This window comes from Anastrepha obliqua, chromosome 2, assembly GCF_027943255.1.
Source record: "Anastrepha obliqua isolate idAnaObli1 chromosome 2, idAnaObli1_1.0, whole genome shotgun sequence".
NCBI classification, from domain to species: Eukaryota; Metazoa; Arthropoda; class Insecta; order Diptera; family Tephritidae; genus Anastrepha; species Anastrepha obliqua.
The window spans coordinates 17,348,319-17,358,023 of NC_072893.1; positions in this window are offsets into that span (position 1 = coordinate 17,348,319).

Here is a 9,705-nt window from a genome sequence, read left to right on the forward strand (position 1 = left end):
GAATGCACGTTTGTGTGTTTGCATGTGTTAGTACTCGCCAAGGCAAGTGATTCTTAGCTTCCTCTAATGAATATCACCGCTTTACGTATATTATATAATAATGATGTTGTTACCAGATTTGCAATGCTTATTTTTTGTTTTGCCTACCTTATTAGCATTCCGAAAAACAAAACAAACAAAAAAAAGCAAAGCAGTCAACTGCCAACTAACGCAAAATAGCGAAATTCACTCTACTGCCCATAAAGTGGCCGTTAGGAACCGGTTTCTTAGGTCATACAATGCAAATACTTCTGGCTACAAAATCAACTATTTATCATTAATTCTGGTATTTCAATGCGTATCCAGCAGAAGAATGGTATTGAATTAGTGAAATGAGGTGCTAAGCTTTTGAGCCTATTGATTATTGTTTAATTTATTCAAAATACGAAGAGATTGACTGGCTGGCACTTGCGATTTGACGTCATTATTAAATGAGTTATTGGTCATTGGTGCCATGAAAACATATGCACGTACATATGTATGTACATAACTACATATCTACCCTTACTTGGGCATAGTCAATTTTTATCAGCGCTTGGATCTATTAAAACGGCATACGGTATACAAATTAATATGTAATTAATAATGATTATAATCAGGCGATTCTTATTAAAAATTTATTTCTGTATTTGTTCATTAAATGTTTGATGAATTCTGATGAGCTGAAGTGCTTAAGTCATATATAATTGTTTAAAGATGTGGAAAAAAATCTTCGATATGTAAATATAAAAATATATTTAAGCATCACGGCATACCTGTGAAGCAGCCGAGTGTGTCGAAATATGGAAATATGTGTGGACTCGATATATACTCGATATATACAGGGTGGCTGATAAATTTTGATACTATTGACATATGTACATATTTGAAATTTGGAACCGCAAGGTGGCGCAAAATTAATCACCCTATAGGAAAATTTATAATTTTTGCATATGACGTCATACTTCAATCGTACTTGACACTTTTTTGACAACTACACAGCAGCAGTAAACAAACATACAAGATTCTTTCCATTTTAATTCAACCGGGCTATTCGGCAATCGGCCCTTCGATTTCGATGTAACTCAAATATGTTGCTCTTTGGTCAAAATAATGAGACACGTATTTTTTTGTTTTTCGGCTCAAAATCGATTTTTTTTCATTGTATAATATAAGAATTGTTTTTTTTAATACTCATAACTTAGTCAAAAGTGAACCGATTTTAATGATTCTGGGTTCAAAATGATCGTTATTACTTGCACGAGCAACTTTATGTACAAACAATAGCAAAAAAGTAGTCCAAAATTTTGTATTTTGCAAAAAAAAAAAAGGTATTATATTTTTAAAGATGCCCAATCGACACGCATAAGGTAGCATTAGGAAGGCCTCCTCTGTGTTGGAAAGATCAGGTGGAGAAGGACTCGGCTTCACTTAGTGTTTCCAACTGACACCGGTTAGCAAGAGAAAAAATCTTTTTCCAAATACTCCAAGGGACGCCTCATCGGATATTGCCATCGTCCAAGTTTCTGCGACATACGTTGCGACGGGCATGATGAAAGCCGTGAAGAGTCTTAGTTTTGCTCGTCGAGAGAGGACTTAACTACACAATTGACTGCTTAGTCGAAAGTAGCACTTGTTGGCAAGAGAAATTGTCAAGGCTGACCTTGTTATCGGTGTTAGTGTTGTTTCCTAAATAAACAAAGACTGTTACAACCTTGAAATCAAAACTGTCAACAGTGACGTGAGCGCCGATGCGCAAGTGCGCCGACTGTTTGTTTGATGACAGGAGATACTTCGTTTTGTCCTCGTTCACCACCAAACCCATTCGCTTTGCCTCTTTATGCAATTCGGAGAAGGCAGAAGTAACAGCGCGGTTTTTAAGGCCGATGATGTCAATATCAGGAATTATACGCTCTTATAAAATATTGTGCCTGAGCGATTAAGTTCTGCGGCTCATACGATGCTCTCCAACATCAGGTTAAAGAAGTCACACGAAAGCGAGTCACCCTGTCTGAAACCTCGTTTGGTATCAAACGGCTTGGAAAGGGCCTTCCCAAATCTGATGGCGCTGCTGGTATTGAGCAACGTCATCTTGCATAGCCGTTTTAGTTTTGCGGGGATACCAAATTCAGGCATTGCGGCATACAGGCGTGTACGACAGTACGAAGAATGCAGCTTTGAAATCGACGAAAAGATGGTGTGTGCCGATTCTTCTTTCGTGGGTCTTTTCAAAGACTTGGCGTATTGCGAATATCTGGTCGATTGTGGGTTTTCCAAGTTTAAAGTCACACTGATAAGGTCCAATAAGTTGGTTGACGGTGGGCTTCAGCCTTTCACACAATACGCACGCTAGAACCTTATAGGCCATACTTAGAAGACTAATCCCACGATAATTGTCACAGATTCCAGGATAACCCTTCTTATGGATTGAGCAGAGCACAATTAAATTCTGATCGGTAGGCATGTTATTTTTAAATAGCTCGGCCGGCAGTCCGTCGGCGGCCGAAGGCCTTGTTGTTCGTTAGCCGCGTTATCGCTATTCTCACCTCGTCATGTTCGGGTAGCGGAACGACAATTCCGTAGTCAACGATTGGGGTATCGGGATCTTCACATTCTCTGTGACATGCGCAGTTGCCACTATTTAACAAGTTCGAGAAGTGTTCCCTCCATAATTTAAGTATGCTCTGGATGTCAGTCCCCAGTTCGTCTACTTTGTTCTTACACGAAAATTGCTGCTGCAGAAATAAGCAATGTTTACGGAGAGGATACCGTGAGTGTAAATTCATCGTATGGAATAGTTCACAGGCACCTGGTTCAGTTGGGAAAGATTTCAAAGCTGGGAAAATGGGTTCCGCATAGACTTTCAGTCGCCAAACTTCAGCAGAGAGTGAATGTGTGTTCTCAGCTGCTGCAACGGCTTGAAAATGAAAGTTTTTTGAACCGTATCGTTACTGGTGATGAAAAATGGGTCCTTTAGAATAATCCTGTTCGCAAACGCCAATGGTAAGATATAGATGAAATACCAGAACCGACCCCTGGAGATGGCCTTCACCCCGAGAAGATTCCCCTGTCTGTTTGATGGGATATGGCCGGTATTGTTTATTATGAACTTCTGGAACCAAACCAGACGGTAACTGCTGATTATTATTCCTGAATGAGGCACTTAACAAAAATGGACCGTCTTTAGTGAATAGACGCAAAGTTTTGTTTCACCACGACAACGCAAGACCTCTTACCGCAAGGCAAACATTAGGCAAGCTGAACGAGCTCGGATGGAAGCTAATGCCGCAACCACCATACTCTCCGGATATTGCACCTTGTGATTATCACCTTTTCCGTGGACTTTAATCCCATATGAGTAACAAGAACTACTCCTCAAAAGAAGCTATAAAAAGGGATATCGAAGCGTATTTTAACTCCAGGGACAACAAATTTTTTGAGCAGGAATTAAAATTTTGCCAAAACGTTGGGAAGACATTGTAAATAATGAAGGAAAATATATTATTGATTAATAAATACTTTAAACATCTTTTTTATTAATTTTAAAACCACCAACCGCACGAACTTATGGACTGACCTGATCGCCTCACTTATGTGCAAGTGAATGAAAAGCAGAATTGAGGGTTGGGTGATTCATTTTCAAAACATGATAACGGAGTCAAACTTATGTACTTTTTGACAAAAACAAAATATTTTCATGAAGTCGATATACTCATATTTCTCAACGGATTATAATTTCTCCGCTTTTCAACTGTTTTCTATATTTTATAACTAGTTTTTGTATATGGTTCTGTTAAAAAAAATATATGTATAACATTTTATCATTATTTCTCTTTTAGTATGTCTTATTGATAATTAAATAAAAAAATAAAATAAAATACATTTTTTAAACACTTCTTAATTCACGCAGTAAAGGGTTAAACAACAGAAATAAGTCCAAACATTGTCCGATCATGTGACTCTCTATGTCGATTTGCAATAAGAATCTGTGACGCACCCAAAAAAAAAAGTTCTGACGCAAACTTTTAAATTTCTCTCTCTCTTAGCTTCACAGTCTGTGGCTTCATCAACAATCCTCCCCCAATTCTGCTCTCTTTTGTCTCATTTCTCCAATTACGAATGTTTATCGTTTTTAAGTCTTCTACCAGCAGCCATTATCGGGACCTTGGGAATTTTTTTGTGTTGCGCAGTGTCATATAAACAATTTTGTATGACCTCTAACTCACTTGCGAGTATTACAGGCTAAAAGATTTTTGTGCGTAAAATACTTTTTGGTGTTAATTACAAAAAATTAGAAAAACCCGGCGGCAAGGAAGATGTCAGTAAATATAATTAACACATAAAATTTTAAATTTATGTTTCCTATTAAAAAGAAAAAAAATCACTATAATCCAATCTCTTTTTTTTATTGTGATATTTTTGTTTTGCAAATTAATGAGCAAAAATGCGGGCCACAAAAAATTACCCACATTTAATGATAATTTTATTATTTTGTAGGAAAGCAGCATAAAAAGCATTTAATTGTAAGCCAAAAACGCCGACAAGTTTATTAAAAAAATAATAAACAATTTTAGAACAAGCAGCAGATACGCATATGAACGCATGTAAAGATCTACACACATGTGTTTGTATGTGTGTATAAATGTATGTACATATGTACGTATGTATGCGTGCAGGTTCGTATATTAGGCACATTTAATAACATCAAAGAGAGAAGAGGGCAATAAAGAACAGGTGGTAAATGGCAGCTATCTGGCTAAAAAAAAAACAAAAAACTCACCTCCAAGCACTTCAAGCGGAAATCTGTGTACCTATTGTGAAAATCTACTCGTTTATGGAGAAAAATTGAATTTAAACTTGAACTTAACACCGATACGTTTTTTTATTACATTTTTCCTTCTTTGTTTGTTGTCTTTGCTATGCCTTTTTGAATTATTTAGTCAAGCGCTAGTAGGGGAAACGCAGAGTGGGAAATAGTCGTAAAGAGAGCAAGAGTAAAAACAGAGAGGGGAATCGTGCAAGCACCAGCGAGTGCATCTGCGAAAGGTGGAAAGAGGTGAAAAATCGGTTAAAGTTGGCGCAGTTTAATGTGATTAACGCATAGCTGGCGCAACAACAAAAATAAGGCGAGTAAGAACAACAATAAAACAACACTGAAAACTTTGCGGTTTTTTATAGTAATTACTTATCGCGCTCGCTACTCATTACATGGTATCCGACTGTTCTGCCGCGTCGCTGCTCACTTCACCTCATGGAGAGGAAAATCCATTCACCGGAAAAATTGTGTATGCAAATGTGTTGTGTTTGGTTGCTAACGATGCTTTGAGGTGACCAGCTAAAATGAGCACATTAATTGCAGCATGTAACAGTGGATGTTGTTGGTGCCACACACACATACACAAACGTTTATACTGCGGATAGTAATGAGCAACACATAATTTAAATGAACAGTAATAGCAACAGCAACAACAACAAAAATACAAAAAATAACAATTAAACTAACAACAACAAAATTTTCCTACTTATAGAACTACAGAAATTCCTTTAGGAACAGTAGCATAAGCGGCATTGTTGTACTCGCGCATATGCCCATGTAAAAGTGGTGGCGGCAATGTCAGTGGTGGCACAAACAGTGCTTGCAACATGTGAATCGCATACATACACATATATACCCACATATGTATGCACTTGCGCCTGTCTAAATGATTTATAATTTGGTGCTATCACCCCAACTTAGCTGGCTATGACCCAAATGTACGTAGATGCGTTTGTTTTAGATGCGAGCGGCGTGCGCAACGCGTTGTTGCATGCGTCTGTTATTGTTGTTTTTATTATTCTGATAAACTCGAAAGTTTAGCTAAGCACTTGGCTAATTTAGGTTCCTCTCTTTTGTACTTAAACCAAAAAATATTGTAAGACAATAAGGGCATTTGTCCATCCGCCTGCCCAACCATCTGCTTTCGCATGGCGAAGAGTGCGAGAGCTCCGGCTGAAGTCTGTACTTCTTATACATAGATCTAAGAAGGCTAATTGAATTTTTCCACTTACTCAAGAGCAGTTAGCATTTACAATGATAATTATTTATATATATTTTCCCGTTGTTCCTAGCTGGAACAAAGGGTTAGATTAGGTTAGGTTAAATGGCTGCCATAGCTTAGGGCACACTTGGACAAATATTCAAAAAATTCGTTCGTTGTGATGCCATGCAGATCAGAGGAGAAAGGAGACGGGAAGGAAGAAGGAGCCTTGGGATTAGAGACGATGATGACCATGCATTTTACGATGATTCCACCTCGTCCTCAAGACAACTTCTACAGAACGGACTTGAAGCAATCCCAAGTCTCACCGCATGAACACCTAACGGACAATGTCCGGTAAGGATACCCAACTTCGAGAGCTGGGACTTTGTTAACCTTAGAAGTTTCCTCGAGCGTCCCGATCTACCAGTGGCCAGAAGGATCTCGCGACTTTGCACGTTTGCGCAAAAGCCCAGCGCTCGCTGAGTTGACTCGAGGCCCATCTTTCCAAGAGCCGACCATAGGTTCTTAAGGAAGGCTCAGTCCTCTCATTTTGGGATGAAACCGTCTGCAAAGATACCTGTCTAACCAGTTCATCAACCCAGCACTTTCCTTTTATGCCGCTGTGACCGGGAAACCAAATGAGCCTGATGTCAAAGTATTCGGATATAATAGAGAGAGAAGCCAGATATTCCCCGACCAATCTCGAACGCACAAACAACGAGCTCAAGGCCCCAATTGCCGCTTAGCTATCGGAGTAAATATTTACTTCCTTAACGGTAATTACCGAGGTAAGCAACCCATCCGCTGCTGCCTTAATTACGGATACCTCCGCTTGGAAAACACTACAGTGGTCCGGAAGCCTGAATTTGAACTTCCGCTCCTTACAGAATACTCAAGAATGCTAGAGTAACTTAAGTCTAGCTTATGGCCCTTACACCTTAGTCTTATTGCGGTGCGTGCAGCTGTAGTTTTACCTATAATGTCTACGGGTGCCACATTCAGCATAGCGTTAAGCGCTAGGGTAGGAGTGGTACGGAGCGCCCCACTAATTTCAATGAGGGCAGACCTTTGTACCCTCACCAGATTCTTAACTAATACCATCCTTTTTAGCCAGTTCCACCAGACAAGGACTCCGTATAGCAAGATTGGTTTTATAATCGTGTTATAAAGACAAAAAGTGACTTTAGGCGAGAGGCACGATCTTTTGCTGATAGCGCTCCTGCAACCATACAAGGCGACTGTTGCCTTACTAATTCTCTCCTCAATGTATGGCTTCCACGTAAAATCTCTGTCAAGGATAAGTATTAGGTACTTCAGCTTTTCAGAGAGCACCAACATAGGGCCTTAACAAACAAATTATAATTTGATTTATTTAAAGCTAGAAATTTCTACACGAATAGCCTGCTTTCTGCGCTTCTGCATTCACCTATGCCAAGGAGCCAAGGAGGTCGCTTCTTAACACATCAGTGCCTGGTTAGAGCGAAGTCCCGATGCAAGACGCACAGAAAGTGGTCCGCCGTCTTATCCTCCTCTCCACATGCTGGACAGACTGCACTGTTTGAGATGCCTACGTCTTCCATGAACTTCGCTTATAGAAAGTGGCCCGTCATCAGCCCAATCAGCTTCCCACAGTCTCTTCTGCTTCATGACAGGAGGATCTGCGGCAGTTGGGCGAACATGACAGGTAACATCAGTTTTGTCCATTTGCAGCCTTTCTCAACCTGTCAAGCTCGCTTGTGTCTTAGAGTCCGTTTGCCAACCGTGACTTTGATGGTTGCAGAAGGGAGTGGCAGAATGGGCTCCGGGCCAAAGAAGTTGTCCATCCTAGGTGAAGAGTTAGAGATTTCGTTACCCGCGCTACCCACGTCTCTGGGATCCATGTTAGCATCAGGATATTATGTATATATTATATATTATTCAGCCATGATTTGCAGGACTCAACTACCCTTGAAGTGGTTGGAGGGCAGGTTAAGGCCATGCGCGAGTTTTTGCTATAGTGTTTTTATTCATTTCTGTTTTCATAATCGTCCGCGCTGCTCGACGTGGGGGACTAAGTTTTTAAGGGGGGAAAGGGAAGACATCCGAATGCTAAGCTACTAGCTAATAATTTTATTGTCAACTTTCGGCGAAGAAATAAAACAAATCCATTTTACAACGTTTTCAAAAAAGTCTCCCGTTATTGGTGGCATTTTTTGCGTTTTTTTTAAAGAAATATTTCAATGTCTAGACGTAGGCGTGTTTAGCACCTCTTAAGTGATTGCTCCGTTCGCAGAGGTTTAATAATAAAATAAATACTCAAATAAATAAAGCACCACGGCCACCTACGATGTTACCTGAGTTGGGAAGAGTTGAAGATATGGTAATATATTTTTGGAACTCTGTGTCAACTATACCTGATTTATTTATGAGCAAATATATTGAAGCAGTGAATATAAAAAGTTCAGTACCAGCAAAAAGTTTACTTCACTTTCAAAATAAAAAAACAGCACAAAAATATGGTTGCGGGCGTCAATCAATGGGCACACAGGAAGAGCGACGGTCCAGCGATGCGCAAGATCACCAAATCTACACAGATTACATCCAATCTTATATCGTACCTACATACATATGGATATATGCATAACAGCAATATGAGAAATTGTAGGCATAAATATTTATGAGTTCTTAATGCGCACAATATGTGAAAAGACAATGCAACTGTGGCCGACAGCCACCCGGAAGCCCGAGAGGGCGATGGTAAAGAAGGCAAGCAGCTGAAAATCGTAGGCTGTGGGCTGATTGGCAGGAAATACGCTGCTGTTAATTTTGTAACATATGTGTGAGTGTGTGTGTATGTAAGTGGGTATGTAGGTATGTAAATATTAATGTATGTATGTAAATATGTATGCTTGTATGTATATATGTGTGCTTGTATGTATTAATTTCTTGTTGCATGAGAAGATAAATAACAGCGTTAGAAGGCATGCAAATGAGGGCAATTACACCTACAATGGGCTTCTTAAGAAAGAAATGGGCAAAGAAAAAAACAAAAAATGCATCATAAAGAACAAGCAACAAGAACAGCTAGACGAATGTAAAGTAGCTACTGGCCTGTTTAATGGGCGGCTAATTCCCCTCTGTCGTGGCTCCGTCGAGTCGAGCATAAAAGCTACGCTACTGATTGCTGCCAATTGCCGAATGAAATGAATTGCTTTGAGTGCCGAGCAGCTTCTTAAGTTTCCGCTAAGATGCCGCTCTGCTGCGCATTCAAACATAAACACAAATAATCTTAGATATTGTGATAAATTACCGCTGTGGGATTTCTTTTGTTTATATCGCACGTCAATCGAGTGGCCGAAGCGTGCAACATGTTGCTCGAAAGTACTGTCACAGCGAAAATATTTATATAGCGCCAGAAGTGTTACGAAATACATTCATTTCATATACAGGGTGGTCGATTAGGTGTATGGAATTTTATTTAATTTAATTTGGTTGTGAATAAAGGCTACGTGAATATTTTTTATTATAGTTTTTTGTTTTTTTTTTTGTTTTTGAAAGAGTAAATTTTGCTATTAAACATTACACACTATTTAAATCCAATTATTGGGTTGGGGAATAAGTTCACAGCGTTTTTATGTTTTCTTTTATTTCACAACGATTTGTTTGCAGCTTGGCAAATGGCAAGAAT